We start from the raw sequence: 13,050 nt of genomic DNA, 5'->3' as shown, positions 1-13,050 counted from the left end.
CTGCACACTGTATATTTCAGGTAGCTGTATCTTTATATGTAGCTTTTATGGATGGGACATGGTTTTCGAATTTTCTAATATAAAAAATGGAATAGTTTATGCTTCTATCGTCTCATCTTAAAAAATATATCTTCCCTTGTTTTTACTGGTGCCTGGTAGCAAGTAATGTGTTACTACCGCCAGAAAGTGGCAGTAATGCACCTGAAAGCTGTTTTGCCAACCACCATTCAACAACAAAAGAAGAAGAAGAAGACATTACTACCAGGTTCCAGTAAAACGTGTGTGGCACTGTGAGATTAGATGCTACTGTACAAACAGGAAAAACATGCAAGGACAAGCTTTGAAGAGTAGTCGAATAGTTCCCAGTGAATATCAAATAGCATTTTGCTTGAAATGGCCATCCCTAGTAGCTGTATATATGTTCTCCTTAATCTTGCTGTCTTATTTACCCATTTAATACAACCAAACTGTATCGCTCCGGACCCAATTAAAGACTGGAGTCAAGGGCAACGCTCGCAGCAGTTGGATAGAACTCTCCTCAAAGTTGGTGACACTCCCCCTGAAAATGAAAGAGGAGGGAACACTTTATGTCAATGCACCTGGGCTCTCCTCAGTCTGTGAATAGTTTTTCTGGGAAGTCATGGAGCTACAATCGAGGCTGAATGTTCTGAATGCCAAGTATTACACAGCTAGAGGGGAAGTAAAGAGACAACGGACCACAGAGGGAAGAAGCGGAAACGTGTGAAAGGGAAGCAGCATTTAGCTAACAGTTTAAAGTTACACTAGATGCAACTCATCAACATTCTCAGCAATCACAAGAGAACCTGACGAGTTGGCACCGTAGTAAATCTGAGCCAGACTGAGCTGAACAAAGAGTAGTGGATGCAGAAATTACAGAGGCAATCAGAAAACACAGAAAACGCAGTCCATTCCTTATTCCAATGCCATTTCATGTCATCACTGCCCTTTCTTGGACAAAAAGGGAAGAAAATCATGCAGCAACCACTGTATATTCTATCTTCTCATTCTTTTCCTCTTCTGACTCTGTGCCTCTACTTTCTCTATACCGCCCATCCTCCCTCAGACCTGAATGTATGCTCAGACTCCTCAGGGGCTCCCTTAATAAATAGTGATGAGATAATACGAGAGCTACTTCTCAGCGGGGCAGTGAAAGAAATAAACATTTCCGGGGGAAATCCAATAAGGTTGCGGCTGGACGATAATGGGAGTCCCCAGCCAGTAGTCTGTGTCCCGCGACCCGGGCTGCACTCCAGTTACCTCTGTGGTCTGCTTCCATCTGGCTCTGTCATGCTGCTCCTGGCTAACATGCATCACAGGGTTTGGTGACCTATTATGACCATTTCTCCAAACTGACTCCTCTGCGGACCATATGCATCCATAATCAGCAGCTCCCCAAGGAAGCCTTTCCTTTTTTATTGTGCCATCCTGCCTACATAAATAGTGTGCAGGGAATGCAACAGCTCAGTGGGGAACAGGGAAAAGAGTGAAGCTGCAGTGTAGGGGAATGGCAGAAAGACAGCGGGAGGACAGGACTTTGTGATGGTTTGTGGTCGACGACTAATGGAACAGTGTAAAGCATTGCGCTCATCTACGAGTCTGCTGCTTCACAGACCATAACTGCTGTAAGAGCAGACACTGACACACACACACACACACACACACACACACACACACACACACACACACACACACACACACACACACACACACACACACACACACACAGTGGCAAACAAAAAATAAATCAGCCCAAATACCCACACTCCAATGCCGAAGCAACATATCAAAACAGACTCATTGTATGTCTGCAATGTACAATAAGACATGGGAACTCTTTCAAAGTCTGAAAAATGTCAAAACTAATTTTTAATGCTTTTTACTGATTTTGTGTTTGTGTGTGTGTATGTGTCTGAGAGTGTATGCAGGGGATCGTATCTCTTTAATAAAGTGTGGTGTTATTGATGGATTTACCACACCAACCCTCCCTCTTAGCTATTAGACAGCATTGAGCAGTTGTGTGTATCTGCTTGCTTATGAGTACACGTGTTTGTAAAGACATATACTGTAGGTTATCAGGGTCATCGAGGCAAGACTGGGGATAGCCCAGGGTGCCTTTATCAAACTTTAACATCTTGAAGTCCGAGCAGGCAGTACAAACTAAAAACAAGGGTCCATATACACAACCCTGTCTCCTAGAAATCACATTTATATACTGTACAACAGAACTGCAACAGCAAATAGATTTCATAGGAAACATAATTGCTGACTTTATTACATTCAACATTTTTTTTTGAATTAATGAAGCTGTCTGTTTCTTAACGGCAGTGGATTCAGCCAGAGGTGGTCGGGCTGGATGGCGTGCGTACAAGGTGCACAACTGTCACATCAGAGACCAGGGTTCACATCCACAGTCCCATGTGTGGTTAAGTTTAGTCAACAAAGCACTTTTGTCAAGGTTAGGGAAAGATTGTGGTTTGGTTAAATGTAAATAAACACCTTGCGTCTGAAGTCACTGTGAACATCTTCTGTATTAAACCAGACCACAGTCTGTAACCAAGTGCTGTGAGAGTCTAAACATAACCATAAAAAAGTGTAATAATGCTGGAGTCACGACAAGTGGATATTGTACTGCAAGATCAGATATTTTGACGAAAAACAAATATGTTTTTTTCTGTGAACATTTTACTGATACGTTCAGCAACAACGTCTTTGCGACTTGTCAAATACGTAACTTAACAAAATGTCCTCATTATGTCAATAGAAAACGTAGTCCGGTCATAACTCTGTTTCCTACAAAACGTATCTGTTGTTGCAGTTTAGTTGTATATAAACATAATTGCAGGGAGACCGACAGATTTGATCTCCAGTATACCACAGCAACATCAAGTCTATCCTAATGTTTGGTTCTGAATGCTTGCAGGAAACCAGAGCTGTGCAAAGAACCATATTGTTTCAGATCGATCTGGATGGAGAAATACCTCTAAAGAGCTGCTGACTCTTATTCTTTTTTCTTTTAATTTCCTTTTCAAAAAGAAAAGGAAAAGAACAAAAAGAAATACTGTAGGTGAGGCCATAGGTAGGTAGGAGTTTAAGTAAATAGAAAGACAGTGAGACAGAAAAGGAGAAAAGAAGGTTAGGGAAGAGTGTGTTTGTAGTCACAGATCGTGACTGTACGCTGTAGTTACTTAAATCCAGTTACTTAAATCTGCTGTGCTGCTCAACTCAACCATTCATCAGAGAAGGAAAACAGATGCTTTGATACTATAGGTTACAAGAGACCAAAATGACCGGTGTTTGTAGATTTACAGGGGCTCAGAGATATGAAACAGTTAAAATGTCAATAGGATGACAGCTAGAGTGAATCACATGTAATGTAATGTGCTAACACAACAATTTTGAGTCCCTTTATGAAAACTGTAATAAATGTAAACGTGAGGTTGAGAGAGACCGTCACTGTCTGCTGGCTGTCAGCCTGATCAGGTAAACACAATATCCTCAATCTATCTGCTTCACATCAGCCTGTTCTCTTAGTATGAATTATTCATTTGCTCCCTCGTTTTAAGATACATAATGCCAACATAAATGATTAGAAAGTATTTAGAATTCCCCACGTGTATCCATGCAAATATTAACATTTATTACAGCATATAGACTGGCATATTTTAATTTTTATTTGGTAGAACAGGGCTGTCGAAGGAAGTGCCACAGCCTGCCAGAAAAGACTTAGTATTAAGAGTCTAAAGCAGTGCAGTACATCAGACAATTATGTGCCGTTTGCTCACGTGTCAGTGTGGAAGACATTAAGTGCCAGTAACATGCCCTACCCACAGAAGCAGTCATTTTCTCCACCTGCTAGGAGACACATTTCATTGGCTTTTCATTCCTGAATCACACAGCAGAGATTACAGAAGTACCCATTGTTATGCTGAGTGGCCATAAAAGAGAGGGGAGATGCATTTTGTATTGAGATCTGCTTGCCAATTACTATACAATTACTACTATCTCTGTGTAGACACTGTGTGAGCAACGAGAGGGGAGCATTGAAAATCCCATATGAGGAATTCATATGATTGCTATCGTGGAGCGTGGTTCTCGCAGAATGTGTCCACCTAATTGGATTTTCACGACATTCAAGAGTGCAGTGAGTGGGGGAAAAAAAAACATTTAGGAGAAAAAAAAGCAGCTCAGAGAAACAAAAACAGTCAATTATACTCAGATGTGACTTTTCTAAGGTATTTAAAGACTTATAAAATATTTGCACAGCTTTTCCTCCCCAGTTTCATCAGATACAAGGGTTTTAAATCAAACCAGACAAAATTTAATTTAACAAATTCAAGAATGTGTCTCTTTATTATGCAGCATGACTGACTACTGTTAGTTAGTTTGAAGGTTTGTGATATAGCTCTGGTAACCTGTGAATTGCAGTATCATCTCTTGTTGGAGGATATCAAAACATATTTGAGGAGCTTATTTAGAGTGAGCAGGTAGTGAGGCTCAACAAAGGCTGCTGGAAAGTGTGTGTTTCCACTCTTTCCTGCATGGGGCCAGGCATGCAGCCGCAGGCTAATCTGCAGATGAACGTGTGTGTAGGTAAACTCGCCTTTCATTCTGAGCACAACAGTAAACGCTCTCAAAACTCACACAAGCACAGGCACAGGAAAATGTGTCAGTACACACACACAAACACACACACAAACACTCACAAATGCACATGCACACATGTACTCACGCATGTATGGCATGCGCATGTATGTACACGCACTCTGGAACAAACGCAGAAACATATACTCATAGGAGCAGGCCTCTGTTAAGCTGTGATGAAGAGATTATGTCACAACATTGCCTTTGGCATGAGAGATTTACTCGCTCGCTATTTTTTCCCCCGTTTTTGCTCCTTTTCAATTCATTTCCAGTTTTGAGAAAATGGGGGGAATAAATAGTTGCGTGCCCAGAGGAAATGGTTAGTAAATGGGAAGCTATGTTGAAGGCTGTGGCTCTGCTGCGTACACACTGATGTCATCTCTGGTTTCATGCGGTGTGTTGGTCGGAGTTAAAGGATGCATCACATAAAAGTGAGCATCCTAAATCGTAAGGTTAACTCAGTTGATTTTGCAAAGAGCCACATAAGTTTCAGGTTGATCTGCATGGACAAATACCCCTACACAGAGCTGCTACCACATTAGTAACTTCTCCTTGTTTACTTTTTTAAAAGGCATTTAAAAAAAATAGACCTCCAGTTTCTCGCTAAGTTTGTCTCATCCAAGTTGTTTCATTGTTATCAGCGCTACAAGAAGTTACCATAGTTACCTCATATGAAAAAAAAAAATAGTTCGAAAACAGACATACTTTGTATGCACTTATAACATGCATGCACACCTGCTGTATATGTCCTGCTGTTCATCTTATTGTACACTCCTGTTGCTGGATCTACAAACTGGTAAAAAAAACAAAAAACGTAGAGGTAACTTTAATTTTATCGTGATGACATGTTTTACAGATTATATATTACTTCAAAATGTCAAAGAGTGCTTATTTTTTGAATGTTAATAAAACTGAATTAATTGGTGCCTGAAGTTACAAAAGGTGACACTTTACTTTGCTGGAGTTTAAAAATGTTCCCTGCCTCAAACCAAAACACAGTCTGCCACCTGTGGTGTACCAATGCAATAGTAATGCAGCAGGTGTCCATCAACAGGGTGGATGGCGGTCATAGTCACTGACAAATAGAGATCTGTGTGCCCTGACACACCGATGTGATGACTGGCATGAGAGGCACAGAGCTCTGTCAGGTTGGGGAGGACAGGGTGGCTGCAGGGGCTCTGACTCCTTCAGGGATAGCGTTTAGTATTCAACATGGCATTGGCTTCTTAACCTTCCCCCAGAGCTCAGGGTTATTTATGCCAGCCGGTAGCTTCCTGCCTTCTATTACACATCCACTCATCCTCTGCCCCACCCCCATGTCTCCCCTTCCCAAGGGGGTACGGGAGTTTGTAAAAGATAAGCTTTGTGTCATGGCAGAGGCAACTGACATCACTTCAACAACATGAGGATTTAGCCTGCAAACAGAGAACTAATGCCCTGCACGTGCAGGGAATCTCAGATACACACCAGCACCCATCTGCTATGTATAGCTAAACATGAATGGTAAGGCACACGCATAGGCTGACGCATGTGCAGACACGTTCAGAGTGAAATAAGCATAACAGAACCACCCAGGAGTTCACACAAAGACAAGCGGGCACATGCGCACATACACACAACCACAATGAGGTAATGAACAGCCTGCTTCAGTAAAAGGCCCCCAGCATGGCTTACTCTAATGCTCACAAAATTGCTTTTAATTGAGGGAAGCGAATAAATCAATGCAAACCATGTTTAAAATACTGGCAAAAGTGAAGAGGAGAGGAATGAGGACAAAAAATCAACAACGAGGTACAAAGGCTGGCGCATGCAGATCATCAGACGAGGCTGCTCTAGAAATGAAAAAATGTTTGTTGATGAATTATTTATTTATTTATTTATTTTATTTGATTAATTTTTATTTTTTGCTGTTTCCCTTTTCTCCATAGCCTTATAAATTTGAGAAACAAGTGCACTGCAACTTTTCATTCAGACTGCAGGACCATATCTCCACACAAAGAATCAGTGATAAGTAGTGGAGAATCCTCAGAGAGGCAAGAGGCCCCTGGGCACCACGCAACTCGGCCCCCCTCACCCATAGCTGCTTTGATGAAAATTAGCTGTCAGTCTCTGGCACTCATCTGATCGACACAACTTCATCTGCGGCTCACTGACCTTTACAAAGAAAGCAGGGGAAGGATGGCTGCCCACCTCGTGTAGAGATCAACACACTGAGAGATAAAACAATAACAACCTCAGTAGCTCAATGAGATGACACAGCAAAGAGTTCGACTTCTCAGAGATAGATAAGACTGGAGTCGTGAGGGCTGATGTATACAAAAGGATGTAGTTATGTGTATATGGTGCACACGTATATGTTAGTGTGTGAATCTGTGTCCAAGAAATGAAAAGCAGTGGTTAAGAAAATCAAAAGGCTTGGGGGAGCTATAAGCCCAAACCAAAGCCAAAAGGGACAGTGCTGTACCAAAGATGACTCAAATTAATCATATCAAACTCGAAATATAGACATAATCTCCTGTATGTCACTGTTTCATTACCAGCACAAAATGAAAATTGCACCTTTTCTCTTCAGTAATTCTGAAGGAGTTGATATACCTTAAAATATTCAATTTGCAGGCTCACCAGGTAAAATCCATTAAAGCCAGCCAGTAATGTCTATTGAATTAGGGTTTCTTCATATAATGCATGGATTCCCTGTTCTTTCAGCTGAGTGGCTCTGCTGGCACCTTGTTTGTAACCACAAGGCAAATGGGATTAGAAGGAGACACCGGGCGCTAATGTAACGACAAAACTTTTCAAATCATGCCAAACCGCAGAGAACCACTAACACTCTAATATAGCACAGAGAGAAAGCACTGCAGTCTATTAAAGACTCAATTTGTATCTGCAAAATTGACACCTAAATTGCTGAAACTCTGTCAACCTACGTAGTGAATTAGGTGGGTTTAGAAAATTCTCTTCACATAGAAATTAACTTTGTGAACACAAGACTTTAGGCACTGTGTGTGATGCTGCAAGCGTTTTGTTATGAGGTCTGTTTGGATCTGTAGGGTTTGTAGATAATAATAAGCCTTATGTCTAGAGTTTGGTAATTAGCCCTTTCACATTACATGCAGTAATATGATCCATTTTTTTAAAACAAAAATATGAATTATTTGTTATTATTTAATTCATTTTTAAACTTACTCAAATTTAACCCATTTACTGACCTTTTCTGAAGCTTTTAATCACATCTTACGCTCTTGTGGTCAGTTGTCATGGAGATGGCTAAATTGGCATCATGTGACTTTAGTAAGTGTGGAACTTTGAAAAAGCCAGTGGGTGCATTTTGAGTTAAGCTTATTTTGTCAAAGTAATGATAAAGAGTCAGTCAGTAGTGTAGTTGTATTTGTAGAAGTGAGGGAGTGTATCAAAAAAAAAAAAAAAACTGGCTGGCCTTGAGTGACCTTGAAATGAAAGCAATAACTGACCTTCTGACCTTGTTTCTATCACTTGTCAGGAACACCACTATCATGTTGTTGCTGTCTTTGGATCTTGTCCTTATCTTTGTGGTGATGTCAGCATACTACAGTATATGTAGAGTAGTTTAGAGTTTTTTTTTTCTGAACCTAGTGTTCGGCTACCATACAGTTTAGCAATCATAAAGACTAATATTATGTAACACGATAAAATGTCGGTAATGTCAGCTGCTTGTGGAAGAAGGCAATTCATAGTGTTTACTCTTTATATCAAATTTGACCTCCAAACTGTATCTTAGCTTAGCAATTTGGGGTATTTTTCTGCATCCTAAACAACAAAATGACCTTTCCTAATAAGAACTGATGGACCACTGTCCCTGCACATCCATCACTCCACCACTGCTGCCTTGAAACCTACAGTATGTGATTTTCTTTTAATTTAAACAATGCTTATGTGGGGTGTGCTGACCCCTATCATGTTTTATTTTTTAAAATGTATTTCATCTTTATTTAATGTTGACGTCTCAATGAGATTAAGTTCTCTTTTCCAATTGAGACCTCAGAACAAGAAACAATCACAGAAAAACAATCAACAAAACAAAGACAGCATAAGTACACAATGCAAGGAACTAAGAAACAAGGAATTAAGAAAAACAGTTACAAGAATCATAAAAACATCAGATAATAAAGCTTTAAAATCTCCAGGCAAAATGTAAGACTCTAGTTTGGGGGCATTTTGCAGTTCATTCCATTTCAGTGGTGCATAGTTCCCAAAACCAGTTCTGCCAACATTTGTGCGTACATCAGGAATATCTAATGTTAATTAGTTACTGGATCGTGTACTGTAGTTACAAGATTTAAATGGGAGAAGAGATATGAGGTAGTTTGGAAGCTTCAACAGTAGAGTTTTATAAATGAGGTGGCTATTTCTTCTTGACTGTAGGGAGACAAACCCACTTTGTGGTACAGAGAACAATGACGAGTACAATGTTTGTCATTTGTGATAACACGTAGTGCACCATGATACACAGGAGTCAAGTGCTGGAGTGTAGATGGGGTAGTATGACAAAACAGAATATCTCCATCGTCAAGAACAGACATGAAGTTTTGACTGAACAATAGTTTTATGGTTAGAAGAAGACAGACATCCTTTAATTCTATAAAGGAAGCCTAATTCAGTTTTTAATCTTTGAATCAAATGTTGAATATGAGTCCTGAATGATAGTCTACTGTCAAGTCAAATTCCGTAATATTTGTGTGACCCAGCAATAGCGACATGGTTGCCATTCAAAGTTTTAATGGCAGGATGGTCATAGACACTGGTGGAGTTGGAGAAAACGATGTACTTGGTCTTTTCTGCATTTAAACTAGTCTGTGATTAAGGAGGGATAACTGGAAATCCTCAAAGGCAGACTGAGGACGAGTCATGGCTTGGGCACATATAAAATTGTATCATCAGCAAAAAATGGACATTGAAGTAGTAGTTTGTGGATTTATGATCAATGGTATCAAATGCTTTTGATAGGTTAATGAAGAGAGTAGCACAAAATTGTTTGTTAAGGGATTAGACAAAGTTACCAATGACTGAAACTGCAGCTGAGCTGTGGCAAAACCAGACTGCTGTGGCTGTAGAATGGTTAGGTTAGTGAAACAATATAGGTGCCCAGTTGTCTATTAAACAATGATTCTAGTATTTTTGCTGAGAAAGGAAGTTTAGATATTGGACAGTAGTTGTTGAGATCAGAGACATCACCACCTTTGTGTAAGGGTACTATACTTTTATGGCTTTTGCCATGGAAGTGCTGTTAAAAAAAAAAAAAAAAAATATATGATATAGATGTGGACACAGACAGATTATTAACTTAAATGAGAAAAATTAGACTCAAAAATGAAAACTGCACCAGTTTTTTTTTGCACTTTAAACATAGTAAAGAGCTTTTTGCAATCTGCCCTGCTTACCAAACAAAAATATAATTTGCAGTCAGATGAAGCTGAGGCATTGGGGACTCCCTCTGCTGGACCGATAAGGTAATTGTCTACAGTTGAATCTGCAGACATATTAAATAAAAGACCAGAGAAGAGGAAATGGTGATTAAAAGCTTCAACCATGGATGATCTATCAGTAATATGAACAGATTCTTATTTTATTTGGGGTGGGATGTGTGTCTGTGGTGAGTTCTTAAGAGATGCTATGGTGTTCCAAAATTTAGTGGAACTATCACAGGCAGAAAGAGCTGACAGATAGGAATTTGATTTAGCCTTCCTAATCATGCTGGTGCAAATGCTTCTTTGTTGCCTAAAGGTTAACCACTCATCAGGGGTGCCACTGGATCTAGCCTTAGACCAGGCTTTGTCTCTGTTGTGGACAGCATTGGAGAGTTGTGGGGAGAACCAAGGACTGTATCTGTTTTTCATTCTCTGTTTTTTAAAAGGGACATGTCTTTCAGCAATAACAACAAAGGACTGTGAAAAGTTCTCTAATGCCATGGCTGGATTAGTAACAGAGAAAATATTATTAATATCAGAGATTGACAAATCATTTTAAAAATCCTGAAGATTAAAATGCTTATAATATCTTGTGGTGATAATTTAAGATTGAGATTTAGGGATTTTGTTGTCTCTGAGACAGATGACAGGACAGTGATCACTAACATCAAGGGCATGAACTGCAGAGGCTGGGTATTTGTTTGGTCTATTACTAAGAATGATATCAATTAATGTGGAATGAAGAGGATTTTTGAAATTTGTTCTGGTGTCTTTGTCTATGAGCTGAAAAAGATGAAGTTCCAGGCACTTTTCTTTTAATTTTGTTTGAGCTGTCAGCGAGGCAGTTCAAGTTAAGATTCCCCATTATTCTTAACTCAGAGGAGGCATGCAGTGACCAGAGCTCTACAATGTCATCCAAAGTGTCAATTTATGCTAAGGGAGGGGGATATATACCAACAATAGTTATGTCCCTACCAACACTGAGGTCCAACACGATATATTCATATTTCTTTGGATCTGACACCAAGGTGATTTTGCAGACTGTGAGGCCGTCCTTTATGTAGATCATAACTCGGCCAGGCCAAAAGTAGGCAGATGTTGCTCCAACTTCCTCAGCAAATCGAGTCTGTTACTCAACTGGATTGACCCAGGAGGTGAAGTAACGTTACGGGAAGAGTTCCTACCTCGTTTCTTGTCACCCAGGGTTGTCAATCCAGGGTTCCAAAGGAGCAGGTGTGAAACAGTTACAAGCCTTGGGATTGGCTCCAAGCCTGGGCCAGGGTTCCTCCTCATGGATGTGATGACCAGTGGCTCCGGCTCTGTGGTTACAGAAAGACCAGTGAAGTGGTGTCGGGAAATTCAGAGGGTTCTGCAGCCAGTGAGTCCAGGAGTTGCACATCCTCTTGGATCTGGTAGAGATTTTAGATCCGACCTTCAAGATGGGTTATTTTTTGACTTACCTGCCCAAAGCAACCAGAGCAGTCCGGAGGAGAGGTGAGTGGTGGCGTTGATGAAAAAATGTAGCTGCAAGGTTAGTAGTAGCAAGCCTGCTACCAAACAAGCCAAAAATAGAGCGGGATCCGTCTGTTTTGACTGAGTTGGTTTGGAGAGAGTAGGTGTCTCCAACTCTAAAGTCTACTGCAGTTATTTATTTTTATTTTAACTACAGCTGGTGGTGCCCTTTGCCACCATCACTTGACAATACATTACTCAGCTGTGATTGACAAGTGAAGCAGCCTATGAAAGGCAAGGTGACACTGTATTGAAGTGGGCAGCAGAAGTTGTGTCCTTGCCCTATATATATGGCCAGAGAACTAAGGACAGCTGATAGACTCACTTGTCAGCGCAGCAGCCCTAGAGCTCTTAAGGCACAAGGCTCTTGCCCATCCCACCAGGGATAAGTGTCCTTCAGGTTTTTCACTCTAACACATGCTCTTACATACAAAAAAACAAAAACTGATACTGCTGTGCTGAATATGAATATCTTTCAAGGAAACATCTGTCTTCAAGCGCTTAAAATCTTACATATTTAACGGCAGAATCAAAGAACAAGGGTCCATACAGAGAGAATTCAACCAGGAATGATGTAGACCAGTCTCTCCTCCAACAACAGGAGCCTGAAACTCTTTGACTTTTCAAGAAGGTAAAGTACATGGGCTTCTTTGGTTACTGCAAGGCATTTTTGCAAGTGTAGGAAAACAATGACTGAAGTCATAGACAATAGACAAATCATCTCGACAAATAATAAGTAAACTACATCAAAGTACCATTCATACAGTATTATTAAAACTGATATGATCAATATTTCTATATTAACATAGAATCAAATTGGGTGTCGCTCGCAGTGATGAACCCACAGGTAATTCAATGAGAATTCCCCTCTGCTCATTCAGCTCATTCTTTTTTTTTTTCTTTATGGCCAGCAACTTTACTCTTTTGGTTCACTTTCACCACTCTCATTAGTATTGCTTCCAGAAATCCATTTTAAAAAAGAACAACTACTATCTGCCTACAGTAGCAACAAACAGCAGACATTCAAAGTAGAAGCTTGGTTATGTAACGCTGGCAGGGCTAGGTGGTGAACCACAGTAGCTAGTGAGCTAACCAGTAACATACTAGTCATCCTGAAACATGCAAACGCTGGCCACAAGAGATCTTCAAACTAGCTAGCGTGCTTCAACAGCTAACAAGCTTCTTAGCTTGGTTGCTGTCAGTACAATAAGTTCACAGTTTATTCAAGAAATGTGTTTCCACCATCAAGTGCTGTCACATAACTGTCTGCAAATCATTCCAGGGATAGTTTGACATTCCGGGAAATATTCTTATTTTATATCTTGCCTTAAAGTTTTATGTCTGTACGATAAATCTGAAGCTACACCCAGCAGACAGTTAGCTTAGTTTAGCATAGAGATGCGAAACAGGGTGAAAAAGCTAGCCTGGCTCT

General features: G+C 40.2%; 1 protein-coding gene across 2 annotated transcripts in view; it reads right to left on the bottom strand.

Moving 5' to 3' along the window:
• The window catches only part of si:dkeyp-14d3.1 (transmembrane protein 132C), a 130,831-nt gene that overhangs the window by 65,286 nt on the left and 52,495 nt on the right, over positions 1 to 13,050 (bottom strand). The window contains exon 1 of one of the 2 annotated variants that reach the window (XM_040156114.1): positions 11,291 to 11,412. The exons of the other annotated variant lie outside the window; for it this stretch is intronic. The gene's annotated coding sequence lies outside the window, so the exon portion shown is untranslated. Of the gene's footprint in view, positions 1 to 11,290; positions 11,413 to 13,050 lie in introns of those variants that run through there. 2 annotated transcript variants of the gene reach the window in all.

The sequence above is a fragment of the Xiphias gladius genome, chromosome 19, assembly GCF_016859285.1.
Source record: "Xiphias gladius isolate SHS-SW01 ecotype Sanya breed wild chromosome 19, ASM1685928v1, whole genome shotgun sequence".
In the NCBI taxonomy this organism is placed as follows: domain Eukaryota; kingdom Metazoa; phylum Chordata; class Actinopteri; order Istiophoriformes; family Xiphiidae; genus Xiphias; species Xiphias gladius.
This window is presented reverse-complemented; position numbering and strand designations above follow the sequence as displayed.